General features: G+C 36.1%; 1 protein-coding gene across 1 annotated transcript in view; it reads right to left on the bottom strand.

The window, feature by feature from the left end:
• UST (uronyl 2-sulfotransferase) overlaps window positions 1-19,675 on the bottom strand; it is a gene marked incomplete at its 5' end in the record, with an annotated part of 116,141 nt that overhangs the window by 71,533 nt on the left and 24,933 nt on the right. The window lies entirely within an intron of this gene.

Here is a 19,675-nt window from a genome sequence, read left to right as displayed (position 1 = left end):
TGACTAGAAGTCAACTGGTGGTTGGAAAATGTTCTCTTCTTCATGCAAGTTCCTAGGAGAGAGCGGGCATATTTCAACTTTCAAATGTTCAGAGCTCAAAGTGTCTTGTTTTGAGATCAGGATGGGCCATTCCAATTTCATCTGAAGCATTCTGACCTCCAGCATTTCAGAACTCCTCCAGTGTGATTCACACAGCGTTGGAACATTTTTGGTGTGGTCAGAACAATCAGTTTTGTGCTAAATAAAATAGTCTAGGAAAAATTCAGAATAGCTCTCCTGCCTTCTGCTTTGTTTTTACTTATTTCCAGCAAATATTTTATTTCAAGCATTAGGGTAGAAAAGATTTTGATAGTTAAGATTGTGCTCTATACTGCAATGTCATTTTTCCAAAACATTTCAGTTGATTAAGTCATTGCTATTTAATTCACTCTACGTGGTTTTTACATTTCCATTTTTTCATAGACCATTACCTTTTTCAGAGTAATGATTTGAAAGTAGCAGCACTTTATTCTGTTCCATATTTCACAGTGAGTTCTATTGTGACTAATATTTTCAGAATTTCAATTATTTAGGCAAGTGAATAACTTTTCTCAGTCCAAGGAGAGGAAAAATCCAAACCCTTGGATCCCAATATTCCAAAGCTGCATCTAGGCTAACTGTACTGAACTTAATTTAAAGAGCTTGTTTAATAAGGATATAACATAAAGTTATATATACATCAAGGTTGGTAAATAATAGAAACTGTTGCATAATTTAGAAGCCGGTTATGATTTAGTATTCAAGCTATTATAAATTCTATTTTTACAAATATAAAAATCAAAGCAGGCTGGAATCACCACAATATTTTAAATAGGGCCATTTTTTATCATCATAACTCAATCAACATTCTCAATCACAGAGCTCTTGAGTGACATTTCACCAATCACACACACACACACACACACACACACACACACACACATTTACTGTCTAGCACAGGGATCTTCAAACTTGACCCTTTTATGACTTGTGGACTTCAACTCCCAGAATTCCTCAGCCAGGCATGCTGGCTGAGGAATTCTGGGAGTTGAAGTCCACAAGTCATAAAAGAGCCAAGTTTGAAGACCCCTGGTCTAGCACAACAGCCTTAAAAGGCAATCATAGTGGAATATATCACAATTAAGAAATCCTGATAATTAGAACCATTTTAAATAGAAAACTTAGAATGATTAGAAGGCTGTTGAGGAAATAAAGTGAGAAAGCATTCCATGTACACCACTTGAGGTTTCAAAGAAAAAGTAATTATTAATGTGATTATAAATGAAATAATATACTGCAATAAATGTATTCAAAATGCTTCTAGTGATAAGGATTTCTTAATTGTGATGTATTCCATTTTGGATTGTGCATGCTATAATGAAATTGTGGAGTCCTTGTTAGAACAGACATCTATACAACAAATTCCAACAAAATGGACACCCATGGAACTTGATCAAAAGTATCTGACCATTCAATCCACTATAGCACAAGGAACACAAGCTATGAAAATGATAACATTATTATACATCAAAACATCTCAGGGACAACTAACAGACTATTACAAACACATGGCATCACCATAGCACACAAACAAAACTAAAACTCTTCAAAACAAGTAAAACAAAATACCCAATAGCCAAAGAAGCAAAAAAACAGGACTCATCTATAACATATAGTGTAAGATTAGCAGACCGGGTCCATGAGCACCAACTAGCAATCAGAAGATAGATGAAAACACATGGAGAGACTGGATCACTTTTTTCATTGGAAAATTGAGCTTCCTAAACCAAGCCAAATCCAAAAATGCTAGAGAATTCCTGGAAGCTTGGCAATCAGCCATCAATAAACACATAGAGATAAACCACATTTACTCCAGTTAAACAATAAAAAAGAAGGAAACAAAAAAGACCAGAACGCTTCATCTCCAGTAATCAACACCTAGATAAGCAGGGGTTAACATCAGACAAACAATCAAGTAGAAAACAATAGTCTAATCACAGAACTTCCAAGGAGACAACCACACACCCACCAACACAGGCTGGGCTATCTACTAGATATAAACAGAGCAAACACCACATTCACTATCATTTATAATGTTACCTAGTTGATAATGAAGGGTAATGAAATATATGTAAGCAAATAACCAAGCTCAGACAGCACCAAAGACTCCACAGTTCAACCCCATGAGACATATATTCTCTTCTGTTAGTATAATGAAATTTTCTACTACATAATCTAAATCTGATGCAACATTTAGACATCACTGAAAACTACCTAGGATCTCTGGAATTATATCTTAACCCCATGGTTCATGGTCATCAAAGAACAATGGATAATTTAATTTAATTTAATTTAATTTATTAATATTTCTATACCGCCCTTCTCCCGGAGGACTCAGGGCAGTGTACAGGGCAAGAATAAAACACAGAAATTTACAAAAATTAAAAGATAATTAAATGCATGCCCGATTAAAATACAATTGATACATAGTAAAAACCCCAATACAAATGATAAAAAACCCCACCAATCCCCCCTCAGGCCAGGCCGGCTTGCTCGAACAAGTATGTTTTCAGATCGCGGCGAAAGGAGCGCAGATCGGGCGCTGTCCGGAGCTCAACCGGTAATTGGTTCCATAGCTCCGGGGCGCCCACAGAGAAGGATCTCCCCCTGGGGGCCACCAGACGGCATTCTCTGACCGGTGGCACCCTGAGGAGGCCCTCTCTGTGGGAACGCACAGGGTGCAGGGAGCTTGATGCCGGCAGCAGATAATATAATTTAGTCAAATAATATAATAATATAATTTAGTCAAAGAACAGTCTTGTAGACCTTTTCTTATTCTTGAGAGTCTTTGTTATCCACAATGTCTTCCCTATTTTATCCATAATAAAGAGCAAATGTAGAATGTTATCAAGTAGATCAAGCATTCATTCGGAATATATGGCCATATCAATTTCTGGGGCTAAATTTAAACAATTCATAGGTCTCTAGCAACAGCTTTATCACAAGAGAATGATTTCTTACAGATTATGAAGACATTAAAAACTGAAGAATGCAATATGAGTACTATTTTAGTTTTGCATTTTAATTATATATATAAATGTTATATAATATTCTAAATGCATTTTGAAAAGTATAGTTTTATTTATGGCTCCAAATGTGCAGATTAATGAATACAAGAACTCTTAATAGCCAGGCTAAATTTATGTTAATCAGTTCTCTTTCCATCACTAGCAAATGCCTAATTTACCCTAATATCCAGCTGTTAGTACACACCAGTTTTTCTTAACAATGAGAAGTCTGTCTGAAGAATCCTCTCTGTAATTAAGACACTCAACAGAAAGCTACTGATTTAAAAAGAATGTTCCTAGCATTTTTTAATTTCATAACAAGTATTCTTTATTTCATGTTATCATAAAAAATATCTTTCTTCAGTTTAAAGAAATACATTATTGGTTATGTAAATCATGTACTAATGTAACTTATTACTATATTCAGACTTTAAACATAATATAATCTGGGTATACTTGGCTTTTTGAACAGAGTTCCATCTATTCAAATAAAGACTGCAGAATAAATCCCTTGAATTAAAAAATAATAAAGTGCAATACAGATTAATTAGATCTGAACTGTACTCAGCATACATCAACAATCAATAATCCAAAGCTGAAATGTGCATATCTTTTCATACACTTTATATACAAAAGCATTCTTTATGAGATGCAATTCACTTGATGGAAACATCATACGTGATTTAATCTCTGCATTATTATTTATATTTCCCAATAATAGAAATTCATGATGTTTTTTTAGCCATGGGTTCTTAAGAATAGTTCTTAGTATCTCCTTCCAGAAAACAGGGACTAAAAGCTAATCAGTTCTTCTTTAAAAGAATAGGAGCTGACAGAGGATGTATTAATTCATGTTACATTAATATGCAGATATATTGCTCACTTTTTTTAAAAAAAACTGGTGAGTTGTGAGTTTATTTTGTGTAAGTACATGAAATAATATATTCATAAGGTAAGAGGATACGCAAAAAAGGAAAATACAGTTCAAAGCAATGCATTTCAAATTTCCTTGGCCTTCTATCATTGAAATTAAGCTATATTTAGCACTTTGCTAACACATTAAACACTTTGCTAACTCTATATTTAAAAGCTTGAAAGCTTTTACAGCTGCAAAGTGATTACAGCTGCAAAGTTACTTTTTAAACAAGCACCTGCAATACTCAGCATAGTAAAATAGCAACCTGAGAAAATGTTGATAGGTAGGCCTAGAGCAGGGGTGTCAAACTGCCAGCCCGTGGGCCGGATGCATCACACAGAATCCGCACCCACCCCAGTTCCGGCAAGGGGAAAAAAGTCACGATATGTCGCGTCATGTCATGTGACACCCCTGGCCTAGAGAGTAGAAATAAAAAATGTATCTCCAATTATATTAACATTCTGTATGGATTGTCATATAGCTGAGGAGAAAGCTGTATGATACACAATTCCAAAGTAAGAGTATAACAACACAGAGTTGTTTGTCTGTCCAATATTTCCCTCCTGGTCTTGTCAGAACTAGTTAGCTGGGGAAGACATGTATAGTTTAGCACACAGTAAGAAAATCCCCTAATGCTGCTGTGCAAATTTTGTCACATCACACCCAAGAAGACTTGGGGCTCTAATTGCTGCCAAAGGTGCTTCAACAAAGTACTGAGTGAAGGGTCTGAATGTTTATGCCAATGTGATATTTCAGTTTTTTATTTTTTTTAAAATGTACAGACATTTCTAACATTCTGTTTTCATTTTGTCCTTATCAGGTACTGAGTGTAGATTAATAAGAAAAAAATGAATTTCAACTACTGTAGAATCAGGCTGCAGCATAACAAAATTAACAAAAGTGGTCTGAATACTTTCTGAATGCACTGTACATTATCTTAATAATAATAATAATAAAGTTGGCCTTACCAAGGCATTGTAAAATGGTATTAATACTTCACGGGATCTTGATTCTATCCCTCTTGTTAATGAAGCCTAGCACTGTGTTGGCTTTTTTGGCAGCTGCAGCACACTGCTGGCTCATATTGAAGTGATTGTCCACTAGGACTTCGAGATCCTTCTCACAGCTACTATTATTGAGCAAGGTACCCCCTATATTATACCTGTGCATTTGGTTTTTCTTGCCTAAATGTAGAACCTTACTTTTTTCACCAATGAATTTCATTTTGTTAGATAGCGCCCAGTGTTCAAGTCTGTCTAGATCCTTCTGTATCTTAAGCCTATCTTCTGGAGTATTGGCTATTCCTGCCAGCTTGGTGTTGTCTGCAAATTTGATGAGTTCCCCATTTATCACTTCGTCCAAATCGTTGATGAAGATGTTGAAGAGCACTGGGCCCAGAACAGAGCCCTGGGGCACCCCACTACATACTTCCCTCCATGTAGATGTGGTTCCATTGAGGACCACTTGCTGAGTACGGCCGGTCAGCCAGCTATGAATCCATCTGGTGGTGATGCTGTCTAACCCACATTTTTCTATCTTATCAAGTAGAAGGTTGTGACCTACTTTATCAAATGCCTTACTGAAGTCCAAGTAAATTATAACCACAGCATTCCTCTGGTCCACTAATTTTGTCACTTGGTCAAAGAATGCAATAAAATTTGTCTGGCATGATCTGTTTTTGACAAACCCATGTTGGCTTTTAGTAATGATTTTGTTTGCCTCTAGGTGCTCGCTGATTCATTGTTTGATATCTTTTCCAGAATCTTCCCAGGTATTGAGGTCAGGCTGATAGGTCTGTAATTTCCTGGATCCATTTTTTTCCTTTTTTGAAGATGGGAACTACATCAGCTCTTTTCCAATCCTCCGGTAGTTCCCCAGTGCTCCAGGATTTTTAAAAAATTTAGTTCAGTGGTTCTGAGATCACATCTGCCAGTTCCTTGAGAACCTTGGGATGTAATCCATCTGGGCCTGGTGATTTGAACTCGTCTAGACTAGACAGGTGCTCACTTACCATTTTCTTGCCTATCTTAACTTGTGTTTCTATTCTGTTTTTTATGGCACTATTTTTTGATAGGTTGGTCTGTTTTTTCCCTTTGTGTAAAGACAGATGCAAAAAAAGAGTTAAATAGTTCTGCTTTCTCTCTGTTGCTTGTCACCTTCTTGCCACTTTCCCCCACTAATGGACCAATCATTTCCTTTACTTTTTTCTTGTTTTTTACATGTTGAAAGAAGCTTTTTTTGTTATTGTTGACTTTGGTCGCAAGCCTTAGTTCATTTTGAGCCTTAGCTTTCCTCACTTCACCTTTGCAGGCTTGGGCTATTTGCTGATATTCTGACTTAGTTATGTGCCCCTCTTTCCACTTTCTATACTTGTCTACTATTCCATACAGTACTTCAATATTGTTTTCTGCATGAGAAAAAAGTAATACTTCTTGCTTTCTTTGAATTTCTCAAAATCTTCATTGCTAAGAAAATAAGCAAAACAAAAAAAGATTCCTCATACAGAACTGTTTTTATGCACAAACTGCTGCTATATCAGGATTATATGTCCAAATTCCAACCCAGTGAACATTTGTTTCTAAATTAGCAGTTAAATCAAAACATGCAAAAAACCCCATCCCTCATCTATTTGGAGAAATGTTGTTCAGCTAAAAAATATTATTTCCATTTAAAATGTGATAAAATAGTTAAGTAACAACAAGACTAAAAACAATGTCGCTTACTCTTGAAATAAGAAAGAGCATAAGTTGCAATAGACAAGAGCATGGTAATTTTACTGTAAAAGAATTCCTTGGTTTTCTCGTTTACTTTCAGCCCTGCATAGTTCTAAGCGTATTTATGGAAACTCATAACTTACAATTTTCATTTTGAGTTCTTACAGATTCCTGATTTTGGCACCATAAATGTTAGAGGAAGTATAAATGGATTAAACAAGCTTCACATCAAAGCATCTCTAAAATGCTTTTTTAAACACTCTGTTTGCCAAATGTTTGTGATGCCGTTGAATTCAGTTCTAAATTTCCTGCAGCTCACAATAATAAAAGCCATGCTTAAAAGTACAATTTTAAGTCTTACTAAACAGATATCTACCTATGTCGATGTTCAGTTAATTAACAATATGATCTTAGTAACTTTAAAAACCAGTGTTGTGATTTTAGCAAATTAATATACCAACATTTTATGTAGGATTTAGGACCTTTCCTAGATATAGTATGACATATGAATTGTTTATGAGACATTGTTTATTTGGGATCTGCTCAAGAAATAATACTTTATTTGGGATATTCCACATTTTCACCCTGTACTGTTAATAAAGTATTATCACTAGGAAACTATCCCTCTTTTGCCAACTAATATGACTAACAAGATTGGAGTTCTTTGGAAACATATTTCAGACCATTTATTTACTTTATTATTAGGGAAACATTAACCAGTATCCAACATATATTTGAAACAAAGGAATGTAATCCTTAATCTCACTAACAGGAAAGCTTCTCTTCCTCTAATTTGTAGCTGTAACTGATCTTCATTTCTTCATTTTTACTGTTATGTGTTTAATAATTTCCAAATTCTGGAATAAATTTTAATTTCAATATATTCTGCTGTGAAGCCTCTCAATTCTGTAATAGACTTTAATGTGTTATTAAACACCAAATGTTGCTTTCATCCATTTGGAATCTATTAGTTATCTGATTGTTACAGATCTGATACCAAAAATTCTATTTGCTTTTCCTCATATTGTTATCTACTTGATTTCAACAATAGTATCAAATGAGTTTCATTCAATTTAGAAGTACCATTCATATGCTATGTATGTTTGTTGGAAGATTTCTACTTTCATTTCTCAGTTCTGAGGTACACAACATTAGAAAAACAATGAAAAATGAAGAGTAAAACAGATATATATATTCATTTAGATTTCTCTTTAAAAGCACTGATTTATTCCTTATGGGTGTGTCCTTCCATGAACTAATATAGTCTGATGAGAAGAGCAGGCATTCTGTTCAAGTACTTCAAATATAAAAATATTTTTCAGTTGGAGAAGCCAAATTTTAAAGTGGACGTAGCAAGTTCTTTTTTTCTTATTTGGTATTTAATCCAAACGACTGGGAAACCTTCTTTCTCTCCCTTAGAAAGTTACATCTTCATGGCATTATCTTTTATAAAGGAAACAAATCTAAAATAAGGATTTTCCCGTAGCATCCCTTTCACCCCAGCTATACGGGAGTCAGCTCTGGAGGCATCAATGCTGCATGATGAAAATATATGTCTGCAATGCCAAAAAGGAGAAGAGAAAGGAAAGGAGGAGAAGGGAGGCAAGGAAGAAGGCTTGAAAAGTGATAGGAATAGTCATCTCCACAGAGATGATTTCAGTTGTTTTTACATAGCTGTGAAAAGCATGGGATGTGCTCAGAATCACAAAGGAAATGGTTTGGTTCCAGTTCAATTGCAAGTATGTGATATGTGATGCAAAGCCAAAAAGAAATTAACCTGCTGGCAAAGGTATCACACAATACACGAAGGGTGCAGAGGCCACTGTGTTTTAGTCGATCCGTTCAAAACCTTGGCAGGCAACTAAATTAAAACGTACTGTACAGTTTTGTTCACTTATTTGACAGTTTCCGAATACTGAAGTCTTTTGCTACAGATTTTTAACTACATCTTTCCTATTCTTTTAAACAAAGTAAGTTTACATCATTAGTTGCTGACATGAGAAAATTCAGCAGCTCCTTTCTTTATAAAATACAGTACAGGATCTTAAAGACCAATAAAAGCATATTTTATACTACAAATACACTTTCAGGATTGCAACAAGAAGAGGATATCAATTCACACGTTTCTTCACTCTTCAGGAATTGCAACTTTTACATGGTAATAAGCAGATGTTAAATACAGAATTATCTTACATAATTTACATGCTCAATAACTAAATTTCACATAATGCATAATATTGCAAAACTAAACTTTACAAATTTGTGTTGTCAATATTAACATCACACAGTTGAGCTCAGCATGTGTTGTATACACTAAATCAAATTCAAAGAAATGCAAAAAAAGCTTATTATATCTACTCTATACCTCAGTAGAGACAAAAATCCACTCTGGATTTTAGCCTGAGAAAAGACTGGTGTATTTTAAAGAATGAATTTACTAAACCTGATTCCTGGAGAATTGTCATAAACTGAGTTTATATTAAAGCTTAACATGAGGTATGATTTGTTTGCTTTTGCTTTGGTGCACCCAATCTTGTACACTCTCAAATATATGAAATTTTATTTCTTAGAAACCTGAATAATGTCCATATCATTGTTATAATCAATTCTTTGTCTTTTAGCACCTGAAATCCCCAATCATGGGTGGCAAACCTATGATGAAAAGGTGAAATGTTTCTAAACCCAGAAATATTTAAATAACAACAACATCCTACTTTTATCTTTATCCAGTTGAAGATGAACATCCTACTTTTATCTTTTTATGACATACATACCTAATTCTCCTGCCTATTTTCCCACAACAAGAGGCCTCAGGGCTAAGAAAGTGAGTAGCTTAAAGTTATGCAGCCAACTTTTATGCCTAAGGGAGGACTAGATCTCACAGACTCCTAGTTTCTAATTCAGCACTTTAAACACTACAAAAAATGGCTCCTATGAGAGAACTAATCATGGGGGTGTATTTGTCACCCTCTAATACAAAGTTATATAAAAATAACTATGAAAAGTTATGGGGAAAAATTCAAAAAGAATTGGAGAGCTGGGAAAAACTGCAATTGTCTTTGTTGGGAAGAATTGCAGCAGTGAAAATGAATGTCCTGCCTAAATTTTTATTTTTATTTCAAATGATACCGGTTCTTAAAAAAGATTCTAATTTGGAAGAATGGCAACGGGGTATCAATAAATTTGTCTGGGCAGGGAAAAGGCCACGAGTTAAATTTAAGATTATGCAGGATACTCGTGAAAGAGGTGGTCTTAAAATGCCCAATTTTAAACTATACTATGAAGCTGCTGCGTTGTCAGCGATAAGTGATTGGATTAATTTAACACAAGGGAGATTATTAAATCTTGAAGGCCACGACTTGTTATTTGGTTGGCATGCATATTTATTGTATGATAAGAAGGTAGATAATGTGTTTAAAGTGCATATTTAAGACAGGCATTGTTGAGAGTTTGGAAGAAGTAGAGACATAAGTTGGACTACAAGATGCCGTTGTGGGCAATCCCAAAACACGCAATAGAAAACATAAATGTTGGCTTCAAACATGATGTGACTACGTATAAGGAGATTTTAAGCTTCGAAAGAAATGTTTGGTGTTTGAAGCCGTACAATCTCTTGCGAGATGAGAAGATCGTTCAAACTTGGTTTCAATATACTCAGTTAAGGGCCAGGTGGAAAGATCAGAAAATTGGTTTTTCAATGACCGATGAAAATTTGATAAAGCAAATTAGAAACCAGGGTCCAGCACATATCAAACGGATATATCTTGCATTGATAGAAATTGACTCAGAAACAGAACTTGTTAAAGACTGTATGATAAAATGGGCTCAGAATATTCAAGAAGTTATTACAATGGACACTTGGGAAAAGATCTGGGTGAGGAACGTAAAATTTACGCAAGCCCAAAATCTAAGAGAGAACTTTTATAAAATGTTTTATAGATGGCATCTAGACCCTAAAAAGCTTGCAAGTATGTATCCGAATTATCAGCCTAAATGTTGGAGGTGTGGAGGCGAAGATGCAACGTATTTTCATATATGGTGGACCTGCAAAAAGGTTAAGGCTTTTTGGATAAAAATTTGGTGGAATATGCAGATGATCTTTAAGCAAAGGATAAAGTTTTGTCCGCAACTGTTTTTGTTGGGCATAATTATAGAAGCTACTGTTGTGGACGTTAAGTTGATGCTGAATTTAATCACAGCAGCAAGACTTTTAATAGGTCAATATTGGAAAAAGGAGGAACTGCCGACTATAGAAGAATGGACTCTAAAAGTTTCTGACCTGGCGGAAATGGCAAAGATTTCGGCTTACCTGAAAGATCATTCGCAAGAACGTTATATTATGGAGTGGAAAAAGTGGATTGATTATATTCAGAACAAATATGGGACTAAGAAATTTCATTTAGCATTTGAGTAAGTTTCCTTTTTTGTTTCCTTTTCTTTTTATATGTAATCTTAATATTGTTTGTAATCATTTTATATGAGCTAGAGGGTGATAGAATTAATAGTTTATTGTTGTTAGCATATGGATGCTTATGATTGTTCTTTGTTTTTATACCCTGTATTTAGCTCTGGGAAGTTGGGGGGGGAGGGGGGAATGGGTGGGAGGGATAGGGAGGGTTAGGTAGGGGTGGGGGGAGGGGGGATTGTTAAGGTAAAAATGTACTGTAAAACTTTTCAATAAAAAAAAGAGAGAACTAATCAAATACAATTCATTAGTATGTCTTTCTGCCAGGTTGAAAAAAATGTTAGTAATACAAAAGCATGCTAACCATTTGTGAAGAAAATTATTGCAGTTCCTTGTTTCCTGCACCTTTCTCCAAACAATTCAAACTGTTGAATCTTGTTTAAGAAATTCTAAGTATATTTTCTTAGAACCCTAACGTGTGACTGAACTTCTATAGAAAACACATGTTTCTGCAAAGAAACTAAATTGATAACTCATTAGCACTTACAATAACTCAGTCTCTAAAGACCCATAAGATGTCTTGGCAATGTCTTCTGTACATGCCTGTGCAACATAAAATAAATTGTTAGTTATGGTCTCATGGACATCTGCAGGAGCATGGAATGGGTTTTTCCTTGCTACATTTAAGATTCATCTGGAATGTAAAAGAAAGAACCAGCAGGAAAAAGAAAATTGATCCTTACTATCAAGACATAAACTTCTGAAAAAGCCTGTAATGTACTTACTCTACACATGGGGATTCTGAATATGCTATGCATGGACATTTGCCTGTAAAAGGAGTAGTAGTTCAGCAGTAATAGTCAGAAACTACAGTGATTCTGATAGAGCAATACCTCTCCTTCCAAAATCCAATCTTGCATTGCGGTGACAGAATATGTTGATTTCTGTCATGAAGTAAGTGAGTCTTTGAAAATTTAGTTACACTCACAGTTAACTAAATTGTCTGCATTTACGCCATAAAACTGGGAAGCAGATTACACTTTGATATATGCAAGGCTTATCATCTCACAGGGACGCGGTGGCTCAGTGGGTTAGGACGCTGAGCTTGTCGATCAGAAGGTCGGCAGTTTGGCGGGTCGAATCCCGAGTGCCGTGTAATAGAGTGAGCACCTGTTACTCGTCCCAGCTTCTGCCAACCTAGCAGTTCGAAAGCACGTAAAAATGCAAGTAGAAAAATAGGGACCACTATGGTGGGAAGGTAACAGTGTTCCGTGCGCCTTTGGCGTCTAGTCATGCTGGCCACATGACCACGGAGACGTCCTTGGACAAGCGCTGGCTCTTCGGCTTTGAAACGGAGATGAGCACCGGCCCCTAGAGTCGGAAACGACTAGCACGCATGTGCGGGGGAACCTTTACCTTTTATCATCTCACAAATTTGCCAATTAGTTATTTGCTAATATAAGTAAAAGGCAGTTACTTTTACTGTTACTGTAAAATAACAGTATTGTTATTTTAATTGCAGACAGTATGTACAACATATATATATTGATAAAAAGTTAGTTAATACATGGCATATATATATATCTCAAGATTTCTTACATGAAAACACAGAACAAAACCATCCACACCTGCTTTCTTTTATATTTTGGACAGAGATCTGGAGAACGAATTTTCACAATTAGATCGAACAGGTCTAGTGACATTCAGATCCACTGAAATGTGGTTCCCAATGTTATTTTGGGAATTTGGAGATGCTCAGACCATCCTGGACAGTTCAGAAGCAAACAATAATTACTTAGCAGGCTATTTCTTTCTGCTTTTCCTGTTTTTGTTTAGTTTGTCAAACCACAGAAGTATTCATTACTGTAGTCTACATCAGTAAACTTCACTTTTTCACTCTATACATAAACTATACAACTGACTGTGCCCTTTGAAGACAAATAAACGATTTTCCAATTTACAGAAAACTCTTGTTTAGACCAGGGTTCTCTGAAGTGATGCATATAAATTCCCCAAAGGTTAATGGGACTATTCATTATTGGTGCTATTATATTATTCACAATACTATTAGTTAAAGTAATAGTCATTAAATTATTTTTGTATAATAAAAATTGGGGGGTCAATGAACAATCCAGAACTTCATGAAGAGATCAGTGAACTGAAATGTTTGGGGACCCCTGGTTTAGACCTTGGGAGCTCAAGCTCAGGTTTTCACCGTCACAGTGCACCTGAAATGCAAGCATTATAAAAATTATTTGTATGTCTCACTTTGTAGAAAAAAAACTTGAGTATTCCCCAAAAAAGGTTTAAAAACTGAGGGAAGTGAAAGGAGGAAACATATTATAGTGTCTGTCACAAATAGAGGAAATGTTTCAATTCACTCTTTGATTCTGAATACATCAAACTTGTTATTTCAAGTTCTTCATTCCTCTGGTGCCTCAGCCCTGGCTGTTACATTTTGTTGCATTTTCGTACTTCTATATTTTATCTATGAGGAAATAAAGATGCAGACAGAGGAAAATATGCAAGTGGCCATTAGACTTCTTCCTTGGTATTAGTTTTCATCTCTGGGTGCCAGTATAGTGCAGTGAGGTGTTTGGTTTACAAAGGTTGATGTCTCAATTTCATCGTGGAGCACTTTCAATTGGCCCTTTCCTAAACACATAAAACTCTTACTATGGGAATAAAATACAGAGAGATCCCTGTGATGTTCTCTTGAGATCCCTAGACTATGCAACTATGCAACAATGGGTTTCACAGATTTTCCCAGTGCACTGCATTATTCCACGAACCACAATGTAAAAATTTGTTGTTGTTAGTTGTGAAGTCGTGTTCAACCCATCATGACCCAATGGACAACATTCCTCCAGGGCAGGCCTTCCTGTCCTCTACCATCTTCTTAAGTCCATTTAAGCTCATGCCTACTGCTTCAGTGACTCCATCCAGCCACCTCATTCTCTGTCGTCCCCTTCTTCTATTGCCCTCAATCTTTCCCAGCATTAGGCTCTTCTCCAGTGAGTCCTTCCTTCTCATTAGGTGGCCAAAGTATTTGAGTTTCAACTTCAGGATCTGGCCTTCTAAAGAGAAGTCAGGGTTGATCTCTTCTAGGACTGATCGGTTTGATCACCTTGCAGTCCAAGGGACTCACAGGAGTCTTCGCCAGCACCATAGTTCAAAGGCCTAGTTCAATTCTTTGGCACTCAGCCTTTCTTATGGTCCAACTTTCACAGCCATACATTGCAACTGGGAAGACCATAGCCTTGACTATACTCACTTTTATTGGCAGGGTGATGTAAAATTTACTTAATATTTAGTAAATAGCTGAGTAAAGAATATGCTTACACAGTCCCTACAGGGACAGTGTTCATTTATTGTACTCACAGTGTTTATTACTATGGACTTTTTCAACTGCCAACAAACTGGAGAAAAATATATTAAAAATATGACTGGTAATATATAATGATATACTGTAACAAAATTGATAATAATAGTTTCTCTATGTTGCAAATGTTTTATCTTTAGCAACACCGCTTTTGCTTCTTACTGTCTTGTACATTATATTACATGTAGTTCTTGACTTACAGCCACAACTAAACCCAAAACCGAGACACTTGTTAAATGAGTTTTGCCCCATTTTATGACCTTTCTTGCCACATTTGTTAAGGGAATCACTGCATTTGTCAAGTTAGTAACATGGTTGTTAAATGAATTTGGCTTCCCCATTGACTTTTTTCAATGCCACTGTAACTTCAGTCACTAAATGAATGGTTGTAAGCTGAGGACTACACGTACACTTTCTAAAATTGCTTCAATCTCCAATTTTATCAAGATTCAGGAAGTCTGTAAAAAGACATCATTTTCATCAGGCTTTTAATTGTTAGAAGATTTGAGTATTCAGATTATTGTAATTTCAATCAGCACTTTAATTTTTAAATTATTTTTGGACTTAATTTTTGTTAGGCCCCATGTGTCCTCCCGAGTGCAGAAAGTTAAAATATAAATCAAGTAAATAAATACCACAGGTTCTGACAGAACTTATGGTCTATCAAAGAATCTCACTGGAATTTTTTACATCAACAGTCATCCATCTACATTTTTGAAACCATAGGGATGCCTGTAAGACATTTCCTTTACTCAAATGCTGTAGGAAAGGAATTAAAACAGTTAATGGCGGGTTCTGAACAATTTGCATTCTTTCTCTATTTTTGCAGACATTGCCTTTAATCTAACCCCCAAATAAAAACCTTTCCTCTAAGCTGTGCATATGTTTGCTTACACTGATAGTGAACCTAACGCCCACAGCAATAATAAAATATTGCTCAGAAATATTAATAATTTCACCTTAGTTGAAAAAAACTTTGCTAATTATTATATCTTTCCATTTATGGTATTGATAATCACATGCAAATATACAGTATGTTCACATAATAGAGATCTGGAGAAGAATTATGCTTTTGAGAAATTATCAACAGCATTGTACAAAATATTACATGCATGAAATACTTTAGCTCTTGAAGGGAATACATCAACAAATATCTCTACTTTGCATTTAGACCCATAGTTTCCACTCGATAGAATATTACTACTGCAGCTCTGTGATGCTGTTATAGTAGCATCACTACAATCAAAATCTTTTATAAAACATACCAGCTTAACTTAATGAAAATAGTGATGTTCAATCTAATGGTACCTATGTGATCAGGGACAGACAGAATGCTAAAGCAATGGCATAGCAACACACCTGAAGCGTGACTGATTTTTTGCATTTAGTACACCAATATTGTGTATCACACATAAAAAACTGATGCATAGAAAGAAATTAAGCTGATAAGAGACACTGAAATTTTAATGAGAACTGCCTATAAAGTATTCTGTCTTCTGCAAAAATAAATAAAATGTCAAGTGACAATGAATATTTTTGAAAGCAAAGCATGGTTTTCTGATCTTCAATGAATTGTGCTGGTTGTGCAGCAATTTTTCACAGATACAATCTTCTTTTGGAATATTTTGAGCAAGGTAGTGACAACAATCCAGTTTCTAAATAAAAAGGCTAGAATACCAAGAGATGTGACAAATTTTGAATGTTTTCTTATGATGGCTTTGTTAAACATTAAACCAGATAGCCAATAGTCATGCCCAGTCTTGCCCAAAAGGTTTCTCCCTAAACCTTGCCCTTGCCAGCAAAAACCTTTTTTCTTGTGACAAAAGGAGAACAGTATCTGGGAGATATGAAAGGAACTAGTTCATCTGAGATGAAAGGGGGAAAGAACACCTCGAAAAAAGAGGAAGCAAGAGTGCTAGAAAGACGTAAGCATGAGAAGAGACTAAAAACAGCTGAAAGTCGAACTGATTGCAACAAGATATGAATATAACAAATAAATCTCTCTCAAGGAATTTTCCTTCTTCTCTTTTTTGTATCAGAAGTTTGTTGGCTTTTATGCTTAACTCAAGTCTTGTAAATTTCATGCCACTCCAGCTGTCTAAGACCCATATCCTGGTCACAGTCTTCCCACAGTGTTCTATGACAGATTGATGTTGCAGACCTTGTTTGTGTTTTTAGGAGTACTAAATGACTTATTCCATTATAATTGTTTGGGCATTAGGCTATCCAAGCTTTTTTTAAAACAACAACAACCACCTGATTTTTAAACCACAAGACTGTTTCTGTTCTCATCTCCTGATAACAAGGCAGGGCTACTGTTCTCTGCTCACATGCCTCAAAAAGCGGCTAGGACCATGAGATGCTGCTACAGAATTGGGGTGTTGTTGTTTTTTTGTCAATATTGATATTACACCCAGTGTAAAAGTAAGCTATTCAGGCTGTAAAAGTTCCACAAGTAGGGTTTGAGAAGCAAGATCCTGATCAAGACATTTCATACTTCCAACTGGATGGGTAGCAGAAAAACGCCATTAGGTCTGTCTCGTCTCTTAGCAATCATATGGATGGATTATCTCCAGAATGACTTGTCTTCAATCCATCCGTATGGATCTCTAAATAATGCGTTCAATGTTGCTCTAATCAAATCCATTCACCTTACTTTTGGACATCCTCTTCTTCTTTTTCACCCAAATTTTCAAAGCATCATGGAATTCCAAAGGGAACTCAGTCTTTGCATGACATGCCCACAATATGATGTAACATGGTCTTAAACTGTGTCATTACCGAGGCAGGAAGCAAGGGCATCCAAAGGGGACAGATTTTGAAATCTTTCCAGGCATGGCAACCTTCCTCATCAAGTGAAGAAATACAGTAAATGCCACTTATAGGTTCCAATACATCCGATCATCAATCAGATCAATTATTTATTTACATCAGCATCCTTCTAGCTACCCCTTTAAAATCATAGGGATTCTCTTGGCAGCACCAAATAGCAACTTACTTTTCCAGCAATGCGAAGAGAATCGCTGTGATTCTCAATCCCAGGATGACACTATTCTCTCCTAATACTCTATATATTATCAACATTAAACAGGAAGATAGAAACATTTTATTTTGTTGTATTCATGCATTGTAAATGAACATAATTCTGCTGATTTGTCTGAAGATAACCTTTTATGTGGTGGAGTAAAAAGTAGTATAAAGAAACATTTTGAATTATAAATTATTTTAAAATTTATGAATGAAGGAATTTAATTTTTCTGTAATGTATTCCACACAAGAATGACAGCTGTCAAAGGCCGCTCCATGTGGCCACACTGACAGCTGTCATGGAAGGGCCGCGGACGCGCGGTAACAACCACGAGCTGTCAAGAGGCCGCTCCACGTGGCCGCACTGACAGCTGTCGAAAAAGCCATGCATGCGCAGTAACAGCCGTGAGCTGTCAAACAGCAGCAGCAGCGAGCTGTGAAAGCGGCAGCAGCCGCGAGCTGTCAAAGTCGCGCACGCGCAGACACATCAGCCACTGACAGCCGCTAGCTGTCAAAACGCCGGCTAGGTTTACCCGGGTTCCCAGCTGAAATGGCAGCCAGCTGACAGGATCCCCAGCTCAGAGGCTCATGCGCCATCACTGGGGAAATGTCAAAGCTGCCAGCTGATTATTGGGCATGGCCCCTCGGCAGGAAAACACCCGTCCCTGATTCGTTAACCTGTTTGACAGCTGCCTATATAAAGGCTGTTTGTACCGTTTTGCCCCGTCCGGGCTGAGTCAATAAATGTTTGAGCTGAAGCCATCGTCTCCCTCTTCATTGCCCGAGATAAAACATTTTCAGTGTTTACTACTTAACCATTCGGGATCTAATATACTTATAAAAATCAAAATAAATAAAAATCCAAAAAATATCACAGTAAAATATTTGTAATCTACTGACATTAAAGGCTTTCTGTCTTAAGGAAGACTTTGATTCATGCTCAGCTAATTAGTGTTTAATGCAGATAGAGATTAATTTAGAGTCACAAGGGGAAGTGTGTGTGGGGGGGGGAGGCAAGCCTCTGTAATTTCTTGGCAAGTCTGAGGAATTCAGAAAAACCAAAACATCCAGAAATGTGATAATGGCTTATATAATAAAGAACCCAGCATTTAAAACTATAATAATCCTTATCACAGATGTGATGTTCATCTGTTTGTCCCATTGAGAAAGCAAAAGAAAAGTCGAGGGGCACAGAAGGGACAAAAAGGAGAAGGAAGCGAAGGAGCAAAGGTTTTTTTTTTTGGCAGTTTACTTCTTGATAAAATTTATCAACCCCTGAATTAAATGAATGTCATAGCATGTTGCTGGCTGACCTTGAAAAAGCTGAGCAGACATATCATGAAGCTCACCAGAATCAAATTCAATCTGAGGAAGTTTTTCCCTTAAAGATGCAGAAAATGTTTAAATAAATGGCAATAAGATATGAGGCTCTGCTTTAGCTTCTACTTTTAAGGTGGTTTTCATTTCTTTGGCTTGGTCAGCTTCTCTTGTCAGGCTGACTGACAGCTTCAGAGTTCTTGGTCAATTTTGGTTATTTTTCTCCACCTCCTTTCATTAACCTTACTACTAACTGCAGCATGATTCAAATCCTTAGAACCAAAGAAAGCTTTATTTCTGCAACTTTATTACCTCATAAAATATCTAAGCTATTTTATAATAATGTTTGCATCTTAAGGATCCGGTCTCTATCTTCTTCCTTCCTCACTGAAAGGTGTAAGAATCCTTAAAGCTGTTCAAATATTAGATGGCTACTTCAATCCTTTTTTTATAGTGACTGCTGAGCAATAAAATGTTTCTTAATTTAAGTCGCCAGAATATTCAATGATTATATCATGGCTTTGCATAGTGCTACGCACAAGTTTGAAATTTTTACTAATGAAATTAGCAATGCTCAAATGGTGACCCATACAAATTGCCTCAAACTAGTGTGAAAATGCTACTGAAATGTAACTTGAAAACTACAACAAAGCCACAGAAATAGCCAAGAGGAAGGAAATGTTCTTTGATGTTTTAAGTTATTCTCTCCATCGTATTTTCCAAGAGTCAAACAGCTGAGTCCAAATCTTCCAGGCTAACTCTTCTGCGTAATCATCCCCAAACAGAATCTGGACATAGGTCAATGAATCCCTTCTTGAAGAGAAGGAT

Source organism: Vipera berus, assembly GCF_964194415.1.
Source record: "Vipera berus genome assembly, chromosome: 1".
NCBI lineage: Eukaryota > Metazoa > Chordata > Lepidosauria > Squamata > Viperidae > Vipera > Vipera berus.
Note: the sequence above shows the minus strand (reverse complement) of the source record. Positions and strands in the feature narration are given on the sequence as shown.